Source organism: Leptonotus elevatus, chromosome 2 (genome assembly GCF_054856555.1).
Source record: "Leptonotus elevatus isolate MCC_2025b chromosome 2, RoL_Lele_1.0, whole genome shotgun sequence".
In the NCBI taxonomy this organism is placed as follows: domain Eukaryota; kingdom Metazoa; phylum Chordata; class Actinopteri; order Syngnathiformes; family Syngnathidae; genus Leptonotus; species Leptonotus elevatus.
The window spans coordinates 40,724,152-40,742,958 of record NC_141240.1 but is presented as its reverse complement, the minus strand read 5'-3'; the positions used below and the strand labels follow the sequence as shown (position 1 = coordinate 40,742,958).

General features: G+C 41.8%; 1 protein-coding gene and 2 long non-coding RNA genes across 15 annotated transcripts in view; 1 reads left to right on the top strand and 2 right to left on the bottom strand.

The window, feature by feature from the left end:
- Window positions 1-18,807, top strand: part of LOC147180043 (membrane-associated guanylate kinase, WW and PDZ domain-containing protein 1-like) — a 120,447-nt gene that overhangs the window by 798 nt on the left and 100,842 nt on the right. The window lies entirely within an intron of this gene.
- On the bottom strand, window positions 438-2,212 carry LOC147180046 (uncharacterized). Its single transcript, XR_015094114.1, has 2 exons — window positions 1,813-2,212; window positions 438-1,385 (listed from the first exon to the last, which is right to left on the bottom strand). It is a non-coding gene; the product is annotated as an uncharacterized LOC147180046 (long non-coding RNA).
- Window positions 10,859-13,785, bottom strand: LOC147180045 (uncharacterized). Its single transcript, XR_015094113.1, has 3 exons — window positions 13,679-13,785; window positions 12,034-12,176; window positions 10,859-11,923 (listed from the first exon to the last, which is right to left on the bottom strand). It is a non-coding gene; the product is annotated as an uncharacterized LOC147180045 (long non-coding RNA).

Sequence of the window (18,807 nt, the reverse complement as noted above, 5' to 3'; positions counted from 1 at the left end):
CATCCATACAGCAGAGTTGGTCAAGTGCAAAAAAAATCCCACAAAAATAAAATACCCATAAAATAAACAACATTCGACACATGAATAGGGCGTAGTACAACAAAAGACTTCAGCGCAACTTAAGGTCTTGTCATTAATAAAGTGCAGAGCAAAAATATTCAGATACCTGAGAATGACATCAGTGCAAAACCGGATCCTTTATAACTAAGTAAGTAAAAAGGGTACAAATGGATATTGAGTGACATTCTGCAACAATGCAAAGCGCTTCAAAGTTATTGTTGTTGGATGTTATTATTGTGTATAAAGGGGGCTGTTAGCCAGTCTGGATGTTCTGGCCCGTATGGACTCTTATCTATCTTATCTATTTATTTATCTATCTACACGAGGCCAAAAGTGCAGGATCAATCTCAACTCCCAAAACACATGAGACGTGCGAGTCAACGAAATGGGCACACTCGTAACACGAGCGTGTTATTTATTTCTGTGTCCGGTGGGCCGCGCGGGATGTTGCTGTTCTTTGTTCTGTCAATTTCTGCTGATGGGAAGTGAGCGTTGCTGCTGTTGTTTGTCGGAACCCGGCCCCTCTTGCGGCCAGCTGTCCTTATTTGCGTGGCTGCTCGCGTGCCGGATGACCCGCCGCCGCCCACGGTCTGCCGCATCCGCATCTGTCTTGGAGACGACAATGCACAAGCTAACTTCCGCTTGTTTGTTTCCTCCGCCTCATGCCAGTTGTGTCTTTTTGTTACAACTCAAGCCAACCCTGTCGTGTTTTGGGTTCTGTTTTCCTTGTGTGTCTCCCTTGGTCTTGTTAAGTGTGTAATCCTGCCCTTCCTCATGTGATCCAATCAGCGCCCTCAGCCACTTGTGTCTTGCCCCAGGTGTGTCTCGTTGTGTCGTTAGTCTGTGTATTTAGTCTGCTGTCTCCCCTCTGTCTGTGTCGGGTCATTGTTGTATTTCCCCCCTGTGATGCTGCCCGTTTTTGCCTTGTTGTTTTCTCCATGTTATGTTTTTCCGTGCAATTTAGATCTCGCCTTTTGTTTTGTAGAAATTCCGTTCCCGTTCCGTCTTCAATTCCGCTTATCCGGGGTTGGGTCGCGGGGGCAGCAGCTTTAGCAGGGAAGCCCAGACTTCCCTCTCCCCAGCCACTTCAGCCAGCTCCTCCGACGGGATCCCAAGGCGTTCCCAGGCCAGCCGTGAGACGTCGTCTCTCCAGCGTGTCCTGGGTCGTCCCCGGGGCCTCCAGTTGAGGTGGCTGGGGCAGCCGAACCAGATGCCCCAGCCACCTCAACTGGTTGCTCTCAACGTGGAGGAGTAGCGGCTCGACGCTGAGTCCCTCCCGAATGACCGAGCTTCTCACCCTATCTCGAAGGGAGAGTCCGGCTACCCTGCGGAGGAAACTCATTTCGGCCGCTTGTATCCGGGATCTCGTTCTTTCGGTCATGACCCACAGCTCGTGACCGTAGGTGAGGACAGGAACGTAGATCGACCGGTAAATCGAGAGCTTTGCCTTTCGGCTCAGCTCCTTCTTCACCACAACGGACCGATACAGCGTCCGCATCACTGCAGACGCTGCAGCGATCCGTCTGTCGATCTCCCGCTCTAACCTCCCCTCACTCGTGAACAAGACCCCAAGATACTTGAACTCCTCCACTTGGGGCAGGACCTCATCCCCGACCCGCAGAGAGCACTTTGTAGAAATTAAAATCCCTTTTTTGATCGAACCTCTGCCTCCTTGCCCTGTCTTCCCGCATTTGGGTCCTCAAGCTCCCCCTTCTTGACAAACCCAAACGCCGACGTTCCGTGATTCCTTACCGAAATTTGGACCTGAGGCATTTGTGCACGCAGCTTGTCCTCGGGTTCCCGCCCAAGACCCTCATTCGACACGCCAGCACAACATCTGATAAAGCAAGCGGGCCTCTCCGGGGAAATCATTAACCAGGTTATGTAAGAGTTTCAGGTTAGTTTCGACTGTCCTGTCCGTCCATTAGTGAACGCTTGAACTCAAAGTCGAAAAACGGCTGAGCAGCATCACGTCTGCCAAACGACTTCAGTTTTTTGGAACAGAGATCAGACTGGTCATACTTTTGATAAGCAAAAACTGTCAAAATGAAGTGACTCGTCGACAAGTAATCGGTCATCAAATTAATCGACAACTATTTTAATAATCGAGTAATCATTTGAAATAGTCCAAATACTTTGATTTCAGCATATCAACTAAGGGTGTGCCCAAAAAAAATCTATTCTCATTTAGTTAGATTCAGAATCGATTTTAAATGCGGCAAATTTTATTATTATCTATATTATATTATATTATATTATATATTATCTATTATTAAATTTTATTTAAATTATTTCATACTGTCTTGCCCTTGTTTGTGCGTGCCTTTGCTAGGAGCACTGTTCATGTTGTACCCAATTTGGTTCCGCGCTTTCTGATACATTGTCAAGTTGTAGCCGCATTAGAGAGTAGAAAGAAAAAGTTATGATCTGTTGCCAATAAAAGTGTTTTTTTCCAGCGTAGGAAGAGCAAGTGCTGGTGAGTAATGTTAACATGCTTCTTTGTAAACATTCCTGAAGCATTTTGTATGAATAGTTGTTGTTTCGAGTGATCAAAGTGCTGTGAGTAGCGTGCTAATTAGCATTAGCAAGTCAGATTGGAGTCGATGATGACAAATTGAAGCAGAAATCCTTGTCAATCAAATCATTTTGAATCAAAAATCGTTCTGAATCGAAATTGATTCTGAATGGAATCGCAGACTTTTGTAATACACTTGAATCCAAAATTAAACGGTATCCGATCAGTGGATTAATCGATTGAACCATCGATGGTTTAATCAACTCAAAAACTATTCGATAGTGACAGCACTCGAAAAATGTTCCCAACATTTTTTGCTCTACTTTGAAATCCTCCCTGAAAGTGCAGACTTGGAGCATTTCCTGATCCCTCCTCGTGGCGTTGTCATTAGCGTCGAGCATGAATCAGCAGATTGTTCTGCTCTCTAATTAGAGGAGCCAAATGTTCTTCATCTCGTGTCTCGTCTGCAGCCTCACAACTCTTCCGTTGTGCCTAATTGCGCACTGGAAGCCGCGGCGTTCCATGATCCGTGACATCCCAGACCCGATGAGCGCTTGCAGGGGCTATCCGTCCCTTTTTTTCAGTCCGCGGGGCTGCGGCTCGGATTACATGGGCTTCATCAACCTCGCCAACGTGAGACGAAATGGGAGGGAGCCCCGCAGGTGTGCTCCCGCAGAAGAATGCAGGAAGGAAAGTACCTGAATGGAGTGCTGGAGATTTCCATGGGATCGGTCGGCTGCTGCAGTTTCGACTCTGGACTTGACTTATCGCTCTGTAAACAACACTTGACATTGGGAAGGAATCGATAGAATTCCAAACGTTTACCGTCACGGGGGAGTGACAACGTTACTTTTGTTCAACTTTTCTTTTCAATCCAACTGTCTATAGCAGGGGTCTGCAACCGGCGGCTCTGGAGCCACATGTGGCCTTTTAGTCCCTGTCCTGCGGCTCTCTCTCTCTCTCTCTCTCTCTAAAAAAATATTCATCTCTTTTTTTTAGATAAAATATTCTTTAAATGCCATTTTAGCACTTAAGCAACAACCCCCTTCGCTCTGGGCTGTTTTACTGGATTTGGACAAATTTTGCAAAGCCCACAGAATATTGTGTTCTATTTCTATAAAAACATGGAACCTACCAAAAGAAAGATAAGTTTCTTCTCTTATCCGGGAAAAAAGTAAATTTCTATCTGTTTCCGTTTTGCAGCAATTAGCATTAGAATATAGTTAAGTTTCATCATTATTCACAAATCTATTTAGAAATGTGAGTTTTTACAACATGGTTCTGGTTGATCTCTTATACTCTTCTGCCACCCGCTGGCCGTCTGTGCAGTTGAGAGGCTGCATCAAAGCCTTCTGTATGCTCTAGCATAAAAACAACAACATAAAAACTTATAAATACGTCTTTGGGGCACTTCAAACATTTTAAACGGAACGTAAATTTTTGGGAGCAAATGAGTTAATGATGTAGATTTAAAAAAAAAAAAAGTAATAATTTAATATTTTAAAAATGTCAGAGTCCAAATTTATAAGTTGTCAGAAAAATACATTAAAGGTAGATGAAAATCTTAAACAAATAAAAAATGAAGAGGAAAATCAGATTTTTTTTTTAAAAGACAAAAAAGAAAATCTTGAATCAGTAGGCCTAACTGTTAAATGCAAAACAAAAAAAAGAAATCCTGAAAATTATCATAAAATGTCCATAACATTTCCCAAAAAAAGAAAAGGCACGAAATGTTTAAAACCAAGAAGGAATCTCATAAAATTCCCCCCCCCCCCCAAAAAAAAGTCAGAGAATTCATAGCTTAAAATGGCTGAAAAAAAGTAAATATATAAATATATTTAAAAAAAAAACAGAAAATGTCCAAAAAAAAGGAAAAGGAGGCAGAACATTTGCCAATGTCCATAAACTTGTCGGAAATGTAAGAAATTTGACAGAAAGGCAGAAAAGTCTAAGAATGTATGAAAAATCATAAATAAATAAAAATCCCAAAACGGAAGATTGAAGGTAGAAGACCATTTGTTGCTGGTTTTCTGCTACCTTCAGAAACTTGTGGACTTTGACCTACCGGCATAATAACTCTTTTATCATCGTCCGAAGCCTGAGAAAGAGTTCAAAGGTTCGTTGGATACTTTCTGCTTGGATCAGATGATGTTGGTGTGCTGAAGCTTGTGTACTTTTAAATGAATGTTCTAAAATTGGAATTGCTGTCTTTAGGCTAAAATGTGCGTCTGCGAAACGTACCTGCCAACTGCAGTCAAATGAAGTGAAATGGAAAGACGAAATATACAGCAGCTGCAACGTGATGTGCAAGTAAAGGATTTGAACCCAACCTATGATTGAGGATTTGTTTTGCGGCCATACTACAAGGTTCTCATAGTATGACGAGTTATTTTTCATTTTGTTTTTACTTTAGTTTTGTTTTTAATTCTGTTAGTTTTAATGAAAAAAATTACGATGGCATGTTAAAGCCACGTATAATTATTTTTCCAGAGAGAAGGGTAATATTCAGAGAAAAGAAAATGCACAAATTTCTCACTCTATAAAGTGGCAAATTTGCCACTTTAAAAAGTGGCAAATTTGCGAGAAAAAACCCTCAGAAACTTACGAGAAATGCACGTAGCGTAGCTCGAGTCTAATGTGAGGATTCGTTGGTGGTTAATGCGACACTGTTGATCAAATGAAAAGGCGGGATGGAGACGGATTCATTCTGAATTCAAACTTTACTCGTCATACGCGGCAGCTCGAGCGACAACACTTCCTGATTCCTGACTAACACTAACCAATCAGAAGCTAGCATACTTTAGGTAAATGCAAGTGAATGACGGAGAGCAGCAAATTCGACACATCAACTTAACTACCTGTACGAAAAAAAAATATATATATACCAAAATGTAGGAATGTGTAAGTAATAATTCCAGTAAGATAAATGTACAAGTAAACATTTTAACAAATGAATTTAAATGCTTGAACACAACCTTAAATTATTGGCACAAACATCCGAGTAGTACGCTACGTGCATTTCTCGTAAGTTTCTGAGTTTTTTTCTTGCAAATCTGCCACTTTATTATTATTTTTTCTTTTTTTCTTTTTTTTTTTCTTTGAAGAGTTCAGTATTGTTCATTCGGTAATGTCATCATTATTATTTGTTTTTATTATTTTGTATAATGTGTATGTATGCGTATCTGCCACTTTATAAACTCGCAAATTTGCCACTTTATAAATTTTTTTCTCTCTCGGTATATTATCCCCCCTCTAAAAAAAAACATCTAACATCTCTCATTTATCTAAAAGGATATGTTATGACACTTCATTAAATACACAAAATATCAAGGAAAAGTGGGAAATGGAACTGAATACTATAATTCAAGATATGGGAAGAGTTGCGTGGGGACAGTCACAAAGGTTTGACAAGTCTAATTATGCAATGGATTCGATTGGAAATCAAAAATGAGGTGTTTTAATACTCCTTCAGATTTCTATGTTTGTGAACGCACCCTTGACTGCTTGTGGAATTGTGGGCGAATTGGTGACTATCGACATATCGTCTGGGTTTCATAATTGAAGGATTTTGGAAAAATGTTACGGTAGAAATGGAAAAAATGGTCAAAGCAAACGTTCCGTTCGATCCGGTGGTGTACATGCTTGGAGATGTGACAAACGGGTCGATATGATTCAAGACAAAGGATTCTGTTCTTCTCTCTTTAGAATAGGTTGTGAAAGCAGAATGATGTGTCTTGGACTATTTAACTCTGATGTTTGTATTGTCGTTACACTGTACGCATTTCATTTTATTTTTTTCAGTTTTATTCTTTTGATCAAGGGCTTTGTTTTGTTGTTTGTCATCGGTTCAGCGCAATGTTGTGTTAATTGTGAAAATGTAAAAAAAAAAAAAAAAAACGTACGCCAAAATGTCATCCAAGCAACTGTGACCGGGAATCGGTAAAAACTGTGAAAAAGACAAAGAAGAAGCAACAAAAACTAAAGTGTTCGAACCCAACTTATGATTGTTGTTTTCATACTTTTGTGGCGATAGTGTAATGTTGACACATGGTCGGCTACTTGGTCATTTCAGTCCAAGAAACTTCACGGCACGAAGTAAGACGCGAACGAATGAGCTCAGGCTCGTCATCAAATGTGACGGCCTGTTGTCGTTCTAATAGGTTACGATGATGCAGTTTGATGTCTTTCAATCCAGGTTCCGATCCCCTTTGGTCCAATAAATGCAATCTGACATATACTTAGATCGAGCGCATTGAATAAATAATCAACGACACGAATTATGTGTCCTTAACTGATAAACCAAGCGCTCACAAAAAAATGGAAGATGAGGAGGACGACGCAGAAATGGATCATACGATCTACTAAGATGGCATAAGACACATTTTGTGAATGTGCATGCAATGTGTGAAAGGATCATAAAATACGGATAATCACAACTTTTTGGAAAGCTACTTTGAGAAAAACTTGTCAGGTGGTCGATGCTTTTCCAATCCAGAAAAGCTTTGACTTCCAAAAACGTGAAGTTCTGTCTTTGTGGCAGAATAATGTTGCTTATCTCTCAGGGCTGCCATTGTTACTTTTACAAGCTTGCAGTTACATCTTCCCTTCACACATCTTTTCTCATTTTGTCAAATTTTGTCCACAAAAAAGCTTGCTCAAGAGGATTTGTTGCGAGCGGCTGCTTCGCAAGCTTGTCAATAGAAATTCACATTCATATTGTCTTCCCATTCTGTTACATTTAAAGGAGTTTTAGCTCCCAAAAACGGTTAAAAACGTTCCATTTTAAATATTGCTCTGGTCCCAAAAACGTGTTTATACGTGTTTTATGCTAGAGCATACAGAAGGCTTTGATGCAGCCTCTGACCTGAAAAAGTCGCTCAAAGCAATGGTAGTTATTACAAAAAACGGCCAGCAGGTGGCAGCACAGTATAATATATTAGCCAGGGCCATGTTGCAACAAGCTCTTTACCCCACTGTTTTCAACAGATTTGTGAATAATAATGAAACTTAGCTACATTCTAATGCTAATTGCTGCAAAATGTATGAAAGAATTGATGAAAGAAGGACTCTAATCTTTCTTTTGGTAGCTTCCATGTTTTGATAGCAATAGAACCATAACAATTAGCATAAAGAAAATAAAAACTTACATCAAAGTATTGACAGACACAAAATAAACTAACCTTGTAAAAAGAACTAGTCTTGTCTCCGTGCTTCTGTTTCTCTGATGACTTTAACATCGTGGATGTCTCGCTGTGTCTTAATGGTACTTTCTTATGCTGCATTCGAGGAAAGTGGAAAGTCAGACTTTTCCGACTTCAAACCAGGAAGTGTGTACGGGAACGCCCCCTTGAACTCGGAAATCCCACTTGAGAAGTCGGGGCAAAAAAAAAGTACCCCGCCTTCACCGAGTGACGTCACTGCGATGGCGACCCCTTTGGAAACGCAGACCGTGGATGCCAAAACACAATTTACTAGAGTATAAAACGAGATCGCTTTCTTCATTCATAAATATTTGACAAATAATATTCAAATGAATATTCAACATGACTCCACGGAACAACGTACGTACGTGGCAGCATGCCGCAATCTCCCTGCATGAAATTCGTTAGTGAAATACCGAACTGTATGCAATGCTTATGAAATAAGATAAAAACAATAAATGAAGCAAAATTGCGAGAAGGCAAGTTTGCTGGAGATCAAAATGTTTTGAGGACCAAAATAAAAAAACAATTAATCACGATCCGCCATTTTGCTTGTTTACTTTCGCCTTTAACGCTTTCAGGTCGGAACTGGAAAAGCCAACTTGGAATAATTCCGACTTCTGACCTTCCTTGAATGCAGCATTAAACAAATCTCTCCTCCCTAAGTTCTTCTTCTACTCCCTGACTGACATACACACACATTCCAGCCTGCTACAGCGCCCTCTTTGGCAAGAGCTTTTTACCTGCTCTTTGAAAATATACCTCACGAGCAGATGCACAATCTGGGGACGTTTCAACTCTTGACTAGCAACATCTGTGAAGGGCCTTTTTTTTTTTTTTGCCCCGACTTCTCAAGTGGGATTTCTGAGTTCAAGGGGGCGTTCCCGTACACACTTCCTGGTTTGAAGTCGGAAAAGTCTGACTTCCCACTTTCCTCGAATGCAGCATAAGAAAGTACCATTAAGACACAGCGAGACATCCACGATGTTAAATTCATCAGAGAAACAGAAGCACGGAGACAAGACTAGTTCTTTTTACAAGGTTAGTTTATTTTGTGTCTGTCAATACTTTGATGTAAGTTTTTATTTTCTTTATGCTAATTGCTATGGTTGTAGGCTATGTGTGTTTCGCTCCAGTTTTTACAGTGGTTCTATTGCTATCAAAACATGGAAGCTACCAAAAGAAAGATTAGAGTCCTTCTTTCATCAATTCTTTCATCCATTTTGCAGCAATTAGCATTAGAATGTAGCTAAGTTTCATTATTATTCACAAATCTGTTGAAAACAGTGGGGTAAAGAGCTTGTTGCAACATGGCCCTGGCTAATATATTATACTGTGCTGCCACCTGCTGGCCGTTTTTTGTAATAACTACCATTGCTTTGAGCGACTTTTTCAGGTCAGAGGCTGCATCAAAGCCTTCTGTATGCTCTAGCATAAAACACGTATAAACACGTTTTTGGGACCAGAGCAATATTTAAAATGGAACGTTTTTAACCGTTTTTGGGAGCTAAAACTCCTTTAAATGTAACAGAATGGGAAGTCTTGTTTACAGCGCGGTTAGCAAGATATTAGTTTTCGGCAACATGTACATTACGCTCGATCGAGAGTCGTACCCGTATATTTAGACTAAATAATTGCCGTGCGCGCATCTTAGACAAACTGTGAGGATGTGAGAGAATTTCAGACACAGATGTGCTGTGATGTTCTACTTCCACAACAGAACGCAAGTATCTCACTTTTTACGGAGGAACAATTTGTCCAACTTGATTATGTACAAGCGACGGCGACTTAAAAGGCTTGCGCAACGCTTGACGTCGGGCGTATTCCGTCGCTGCTTCCCTTCCGCTTCCTTTCCCCTTTCTGTCTTTAAACCAGACGCTTGACGAGTTCTTTTTTTTTTTTACGTCTCGTACACGCTGCCTTATAATCATTGGCCTTTTGACATAAGATCTTTCAAGATTTGCCTCGACTGTAATTTACTGTGAGGTAATAATAGGAGTGGCCATTTGGTGATTTATTAGATATACGTTGCCAAATGTGTGTCGCCGAGCATAAAAAGCGCATTTGTAGACCTTTAAACATGCCGGCGACGTCAATGACATCATACAGTAGACTGCGTCTTAATATAAGTCTCAAAAGTAAAAACTTCTGAGCGTTTGATATTTTGTGGGTTAATCTGAAAAATAAAAACAAATTGCAAGAATGTTAACGGCCCCATTCAACGAAGTCACAGCGGCAATCGAGCACCAACAGCGTGTTCTGTATCGCCGGGATAAATGCGTTCCTTCTCGTTTCACACATCTGGAAAGGATTATGCACCCATGACACGCATTTTCTTGCACATAAATCACTTCTTTTGAAGGTCTATTTCTTTGGTTGTGTCATTTATTTTGCCACTAATTACACCTGCAAACCGAATATCGCGTTTGCCGATTTGCTCACATTTTTCAGTTGTCCTCAAGATGGATTTTCGAGGCTTATCAAGTATTCATGTTGATAAAATTGCGGGCACGCGTTCAAATATTTCTCTATCAAATGAGTTAGCAGATGATCCTGAGAGGATTTCTGTGCTGATCTCTCTCTCTCATCATATCGTGTGTCAATCTCTCGAGATTCCGGCCGCTCGTAAGCCCTTGAGAGGCCGACCTGATCCCGGTCCCGCTTTCAGAGTGTATAAAACGCTTTATGATGCCATCATCTGACATCCTGACACTAATGTCCTCCTCGCCACGCTAATCTGAAAGAATGCTTCTTATGTGCGAGGAGGAAGCACCAAGTAATGTTACAATGCAACATTTTAGGGACACATTGCAAAAATACCACATCCTTGAAAGACAGCGGCTACAGTTTCATAATCAAATGTTTCTTATTTCTGGTCATGCAGTCATTTTGAATGAAGTCATTGCAGCAAATGGGAAATGACTTTGTTTCCTGAATTAGCGATGCGCGGTAAATGTGCTTGAATGTAAACGTTGACGTTGTCGTGTTTCAAGCGCGTCCAACCATTTTCGTATTGTACAAAAACACACAATAAAAACATTGACTTGCCCTCATAACCTGCAAACGGGGGAACATTTGAGCACAAAGCAGAGCTGTGCCTAATGTATTGTCGTTCTTTGCTCTTCTTCTTTGGTGTCTCACGGCAGTTGGCGAACGAGCTCATGACTGCCGCCAATTTCCACTGTCAGGAAAGTGAATTTATTGAATTCATTCTGAAAGCTATCATTGAAGCTGAATCGGGATATTATGCGTCGAATCGTTTTAGTGAAATCATAAATGCATCTCCAGATACGTTAGTCGGTATACGCGCATATCATTTGTGTGATGCCCATGGAAATAGGACTCGAACCTCCGACCTCTAGGTCACTGGACAATGCGCTTACCAGCGCAGGGCGTCAAAGTTGCACGTGTGTCTGTTGAAAAGGAATTGGGAAATTTGATATTAAATGTTAAATTGTGGGAAAACTATAAGTGTGTGGAAGGGAGGCGTGGCATTTTGGAGCAAGTTGAAATCAATCGTCTGTATTGTGTGGAAGTTGTTACTGGACCAACAAAAAAAACAGGTGGGATAAAATCCTGTCATAAGAAAAATAAAGAATCCGAATAACATAAGTGTTCCGTTCCGTCTTCAATTCCGCTTATCCGGGGTCGGGTCGCGGGGGCAGCAGCTTTAGCAGGGAAGCCCAGACTTCCCTCTCCCCAGCCACTTCAGCCAGCTCCTCCGATGGGATCCAAAGGCGTTCCCAAGCCAGCCGTGAGACGTCGTCTCTCCAGCGTGTCCTGGGTCGTCCCCGGGGCCTCCTGCCGGTAGGACATGCCCGGAACACCTCCCCAGGGAGGCGCCCGGGAGGCATCCGAACCAGTTGCCCCAGCCACCTCAACTGGTTCCTCTCAACGTGGAGGAGTAGCGGCTCGAGTCCCTCCCGAATGACCGAGCTTCTCACCCTATCTCGAAGGGAGAGCTTTCCTCCGCAGCACGTTTGCTCTTCCTGTGCAAATCTCCGCCGAGGTCTCGTCTTCCATCTTCTCTGTGAGGAGCGCTAACAATTGTGACGGCGTGCTGCGTCCAGTCGTTGTTGCGGCACAATTTCAAAACGTGCGCTTGCCAGTTGGAGTTGATGCGTTTGGTCGTTCGTGCCGTCGTAAACTAGCAGACGTCATGACAGGCGATATCAAAGCTAGCAAACAACATCAAGGCGGCTGACGACCCACGGTCCGAGCCGCCGCAGACGTTGTGAGGCGATACGAGCTACTCACCAACTTGAGGCGCCGAAATCATGGAAAGATGGACACATCTATTTCAAAAGCTAAAAAAAATCACGTCCGCCGGAACTCCGGAAATGGCCTTTTACGAATCCGCATGCGCGCGGGGGATTCCCGTGCTATTTCAGCACCGCCACCTGGTGGTCGGGAGGGACAAAATAGAACAAAATATACATTTGATAACATTTGAATTTCCCGTAGCAGGTGTGTGCATTCTGTACCGTATCGCCAGGTGTCACCAACGTGGTGCCCTAAGCATCGCACGAGTTCGCCTGCAGGCCTTTTCTAAAAATAGGTCACCGGTGTTGGGCCATTGTGATTTGCTAGGTTAGTTGTAGAACTACGGAACCCCTAAAGAGACATGGTAGGGGGAAAACATTTATTTGCGTTCCCTCACCAAAAAGTTTTTTTTCCAGTGTATGCCTTTTTATTTATTTATTTATTTATACGCATTTACGTACTTCCGAGACCGTTTGGATACTGTAGCCTCGAACGCGCGGGTACGAGGCGGCACCATCATAACATAGATATCTACGGCAGTACATTTTCAAAATAAAATGTAAGCTTTCCCACTATTGTAGACGCTCCATCCTCGTCGCTTTTGGTCACGCAGAAGTTGACCCGAGAGTGCATCAACTCGTTTAAAAATCAAATAAAATTGCGTCCTCTTTTGCCTTTTCTCGCAATCATTGCGAGGGAACACAAATTATTTTTTCCCCTTCGTATACAAGTGATCATTTGATTTATAGAAATAAAGTGTTGCATATATTTACCTAATTTCCTAATTATTGTGCGAAATAATTAACACGATCAGTGAATATCATTATTTTTTAAGAATAACATATAATAACGCTATTACGGTAATATGAGAGCAAATTGTAATTTCAGAAGTGCGTATCAAACTGGTAGTACTTTGCAATAATCATTGCTCAAGAAGTAGTTCTCCTTTCCAAAAAGGTTGACACCAGGGATTCTCCAAATGTGGTATACCGGCTCCCTCTAGTGGCACGCTATAGAATCACTGCTTTGTTAATGTTTTATGTTCATGTTTCTGCAAAGAGCTTTGTGACAGCTGCTGATGTTTGAAAGCGCTATACATCAACTCGACTTGACTAACTACAGTTCAATTGTATTTTTTTTTTTTTATGCTCAATACCACTTTTTTTCCCAGACAGATACCAAATACAAGTATTCTGTCTTTGCGTACTTACAGATACTCGTAGTGTTTTTAATGAAATAAAGTCAACAAAGACCTTTCCTTATGACACAGATGATGATTAGTGAGTATAGTGCCATCTACTGCAGAGGAGGACTTACTCAATGTCAGATTATTATTATTATTATTTTGACTTAAGTATCGTTAACGAGTATGCGATACCTTAAAATAAGGCCGGAATTGGCCGATACTAATAATCATCATCAACATCGGTACTCACCCATTCCTTGTATTTTACTTGTTAGTAAAATACATTTAAAGTGAATGCATTTGTTTAAAAAAATTTATTTACTTATGTTTTAATTGAATTATGATTTGAGTATTTTTATTTTTTTATTTTTTTTTTTAACTACACTGGTAAAATTCAAACACAACATCCTTTTTGGGAAGGAAACCTCTGTCAGTTTTTTGTTTAACACTTACTTTGGTCATGCGGTGGTACTTGAAGATCGCCGTCTATTTTTAGAACTTCTGGTTTCCGCCATATTGAGGAGCAGAAGTTCATCCTCACGCCGGTCCGTCTTTTCTCTGATGTGGCCGTCACGAACGCTTGATCTCATCGTGCGGCGTGAGGGGGCGTGTCCTGCCTGTACGGAAGCAGTTTGATGGAAGCGAGCTGACTTCCTCCATCCGACGTTCTCCTTCCCCGCCAAGAAGGCCGATGCACGGCAGCGATTTGTTTTCAGTTTTGTCGAGCAATTAGCGGAGCGAGGCCGGAGAGTGCGATTGATGTGTTGCATACAAACAGCTGTGCGTGCAGCTGGATCGCATTTGCATAATACCCATAAGACATTTTCGTTGCCGCATTTCCGTCTTGCCATTTCTCTTCACATATCCAACATGGAAGCGCGTCTGTGTTTGCGACTTTCTTGTCATGAGCGCGTGAGTCTGCCATGGCAACATTTTGCCTCTGGCCTGCGCGCACACGCACGCACGCACGCACGCGCACGCACGAACGTGCGCGTAATCGGGCACAATCTGACAGTTGCCTCTGCCTATCAAATCAGTGGCTGCGTGTCTTCCAGCTCGGAGTGACTGCAAATGCCGCGAGTCGATAGTGGAGTCCGTTTAAACCATTACGACAGAATATCGGGATTGGTCACCAAAACGTGCTTTTTCTCTTATTTTCAAAAATGGATCTTAATTTGTGGAATATAGTAGTATACAAATCTCACTCAACTCCCTAGAGGAGAAAAGTGCTTTATTTAGGAGTGCCAGGCAATTCAAATGTTCGTTATTAATCGCATGACTTCAATAGTTAACTCATGATTAATGGCACATTTTCTATCTGTTGTAAATGTACAATAAAATAAAATGTAATAAACAAGTTTTCATACTCTTGTTAACATAAAATTGGGATTTAAAAAAAAAATAGAAACATGGCTGCATCTTTTAGTCGTTGATACAGTCATTTCATAAAATTGAGGTAAAAGTAAAATATGCAGTGTACTGTAAAAAACGAGTGTAGTATTGATTTGTGTTGAGGTCATTTTTCTGCCACTAGATGGCATCACTGCATTTGTAAGACATTGGTGACAGCTCAGTGCATTTTTCTGTTCATATTAAGAGCTCCTTATCCTTTTTTTCCTTTTTATTTCTTTAGGAGAAAAAAACTGAAAAAAACTCTCTACACGGTAATCTTGTTGAAATTCTACATATTTGTGAAATTGTAAAATCCAACTTAACTATATGCATTATTATTACATCTATTACTGCAAATTTTTGACGCGGATGTGTCCGCTGCCTTGCATTTTCGTGGCGTTTGAATGAACTCAAAATGAACGCACTCCTTTTGACAGCACTCGTTTTATTATTTGATGTCAGTCTGGTTAAAGAGCCCCCCCCCCCCCCCGATGAATGCGCATGCTTGTTGTGGGTGTTTCATTAATGAAGCATGACTGCAATTCAGACAATCATCACATGAAGAGGGAAGCGGAGTGTATTTTTAAAACTGTCGAATGATGAAAGCATTCGTTGTGAACGCGCTTTTCCCCGAAGCTGGAGCAGCAGGATGCGTTTCATCGTGCCAAACGTGCGTATTTGTACTGTTTCCTCTCCTAGGCGACGCCCATAAGATCACAACATATCGTTGTTGCGTGTCGCACGGAATGCCAACCTTCCCTCCAGGCGTACTTTGCGTCCGCCAATCGTAAGCGTCCATCAGGAAATCTGAAAATCAAGATCCCAAAATTAGTTTGGGTTTATTGTCCAATATAACATTATTCCAGCAAGGAAGAGCTTTAAAAAAAAAAAAAAACTCTACAAGGTCTTTTCTTATATGTCTTCAATGTGTTCACATCCTTCCTGCTTTGAAAATGTTTCCGTCCTGTCGGCACTTTTCTCATCTCTGTTTTTTTACAATGTCAAAGGTCGTGACAATTTTTTTTTCCCCATGAATATGACCACGATAATATAAAAACGGATGCTAGAGATGAAGACGTACTCAGTGTAATATACAGAATGAAGTTATACATACTGGCCAATTAATTAGGAACAGCAGCACAATTTCATGAGATCCTTAGTGTGCCAATTAACACGTTCACGTCTTTTTTATTTATTGTTGGCTTCAATGGATGAATGGCGGCATACTGTATTTGTATTCATGTCAGTGGAGAAAAATGATTGTCGATTTTGAAATAGGAGTGTTGTCACGGAACTAATTCAACTCTTATCTCAAGCTCCCACGGTTTGTTGCCAGTGAAGGTTGATCTACTTTTCTGACACTGCACACAAAATACACTTTTTGATGGGGGGGGGGGCTCTTTTAAGAACCTTATTTATTTATTTATTTTTCACCACTCTGACTGAACATCTGCTATATTTTTTTTCATTGCACCTGCCTTCATTTTGTTTCTTATGGCGTGAAAACGTTTGCGTACTGCGTAATGTGCTTGTTTGACGGCAACTGCGTATCACATCCGGGCCGGATCACTTCATCCGCACGAGGCAGCCATGCGGAGATGAAGTGATTAACGCTCGACTGTGTTTTTACCGTTTGAGGGAGAAACGGCTCTTTGTGATTCTGCGTCTGAGGTTCGTTTTGGTTTCCTCTCGCCGCAGAACACTCTTTTCTTTACAGACCATTTGGCCTCATAAGGATACTGATCTTTTTTTTTCTGCCAACAGGGTGCGCTGGTTATGTTACAATTAGACCCCGCACGGCACCTGGTCTGTTTTTATTTCCATTTCATTCCATTGCCGTTGCTATATTTGCACTTTGTTTACATTTCAATAGAGAAAAGAAAAGGTGGCTTAAATATTGCGCTGCAATAAAAGTTACTTTCATTCAATTCTGTTTTTGTTTTACACCATTCAACACGCACCACACCATTTCCACACACACACACACACACACACACACACACACACACACACACACACACACACACACACACACACACACACACACACACACACACACACACACACACACACACACACACCATGTACTCTACTGATACTGCAGATTATACACATGCCATTGTTGGATATTTATATATATATATATATATTTCTTTATCTTTTTTTTTTTTTTTTTTTAATAGGCAACTTTTAAATTCCTATGGCAGTGGTCTAAACATGATAAGTACGTTAAATTGGTGTTGCCGGAGCTATGACGAGGTCCTTGCACAAATTGATCACTTTTAAGGGGTGTGACATTTAAGGGAGGCATCCAGAAAGGACGGATGGCATCCAGAAAGGACGGATGGCATCCAGAAAGGGCTTTATGGCATCCAGAAAGGGCGGATGGCATCCAGAAAGGACGGATGGCATCCAGAAAGGGCTTTATGGCATCCAGAAAGGGCGGATGGCATCCAGAAAGGACGGATGGCATCCAGAAAGGGCGGATGGCATCCAGAAAGGGCGGATGGCATCCAGAAAGGACGGATGGCATCCAGAAAGGGCGGATGGCATCCAGAAAGGGCGGATGGCATCCAGAAAGGGCTTTATGGCATCCAGAAAGGGCGGATGGCATCCAGAAAGGGCGGATGGCATCCAGAAAGGACGGATGGCATCCAGAAAGGGCGGATGGCATCCAGAAAGGGCGGATGGCATCCAGAAAGGGCGGATGGCATCCGTCGTCACGGCTGCTTTGAAAATGCGATGGACGCGTTCAAATTGTGTGCGTAGATGAACTGCGCACGAGTCAAAATGCCTGAATAATAAATCATACAATAGTATTTATTCTGTTCATGTATATTTTATTGTACATTAGTAAGTAAATTCCCAGATGGGCTCGCGAGCCACCGCTCAGCCTTCTTTCGCTTTTATGCTTTTTAAAGTGACTAAACATGTCGACCTCTTTGTCTCTGATGTGGCTTTTTTTTTCTTTTCTTTTTTCTCTCTCCATCTTTCGGCCCGCTCAAATCATAACACAGAGCGAAGGGAGCGCTCAGCACGGGTTCCTCCGGTTATATTTAGAAATGAACAGATGCAGTGCACTGGAGCGAAACATGCCGCCTCTGCTCTTCTTGCGTGCGTGCGTGCGCGCGCGCGTGTGCGTGCGTGCGCGTCTTTGTCTGTGACGCTTTCATCGTAGCAGTTTTGCCATCATGCGCTGCTGATTCTGACTCAGCAGCCCAGCGGTGAGGAAACGGGTCAGAAGTGGGCAATAGACATCCGACGTACAATACAAATTTAATGCTCATCTGCATTCATTATTCTTTGAGCGTTTTATGCAAAGTACCACCTCAAAAAATATTTACCTTTCCAGGTACCACCAATATGGCCTAATAGGCCTAAAAAAATCATCCAAAACGAGGTTTTAATCCTAAAAAGTGTATTCAATCAGTAAACCGTGTAACGCCGTGCCTAGTTTGAACATTAATACTGCGTTTAAAATGGCATTTCTTGACAATAACGTGTTCGATGTGAGCTCACTCGTCTAAAAATGACATTCTGATTCATATTCCAAAATCCAGCCGTTTGTGTCCATCTCAGGGGGCGGCCATTTTGCCACGTGCTGTCGAGCTGCGATTGGTCGTTGCCTGAGCAGCTGTGATGTCATCTTCTGCAAGTGGCAAAATGGCCGCCCCCCTGAGATGGACACAAACGGCAGGATTTTGGAATATGAATCAGAATGTCATGTTTCGGCGAGTGAGGTCACATCGAACATATGATTGCCAATCATTTTTGGTTTGGGGTTGACTCCCCCTTTAAATATAAGAAAATAAAAATTTGTACTTAATAGTTTAATAAAATGTTTTGCATCGAAGAGGTAAAAAGAGTAAAAAATATATATATATCAACTCTTTGACCGCCATAAACGTTATAAAACGTTTAGCATAAACCTACGGAAGGGCGCCGAGGACGCTAAAAGACGTTCACTATGTCTTTTTTTTTTTTTTTGGGAAACGGGTGGAGGAAAGCCTTGGGCAGCTGTGCTGAAAGTATCAAGCAGATCTGGTTAGTATAATGACTCGTTTTGGCCCCTAGATGGCAGCGATGACTCTCTTTGGACAAGATTGGGTGGGCGTCAGTAGAAGACGTGAGGCGGAGCTAGAGTGTTGAGGGGACAATGGCTGATGAAGCAACAATGGCGACCGGTTGCA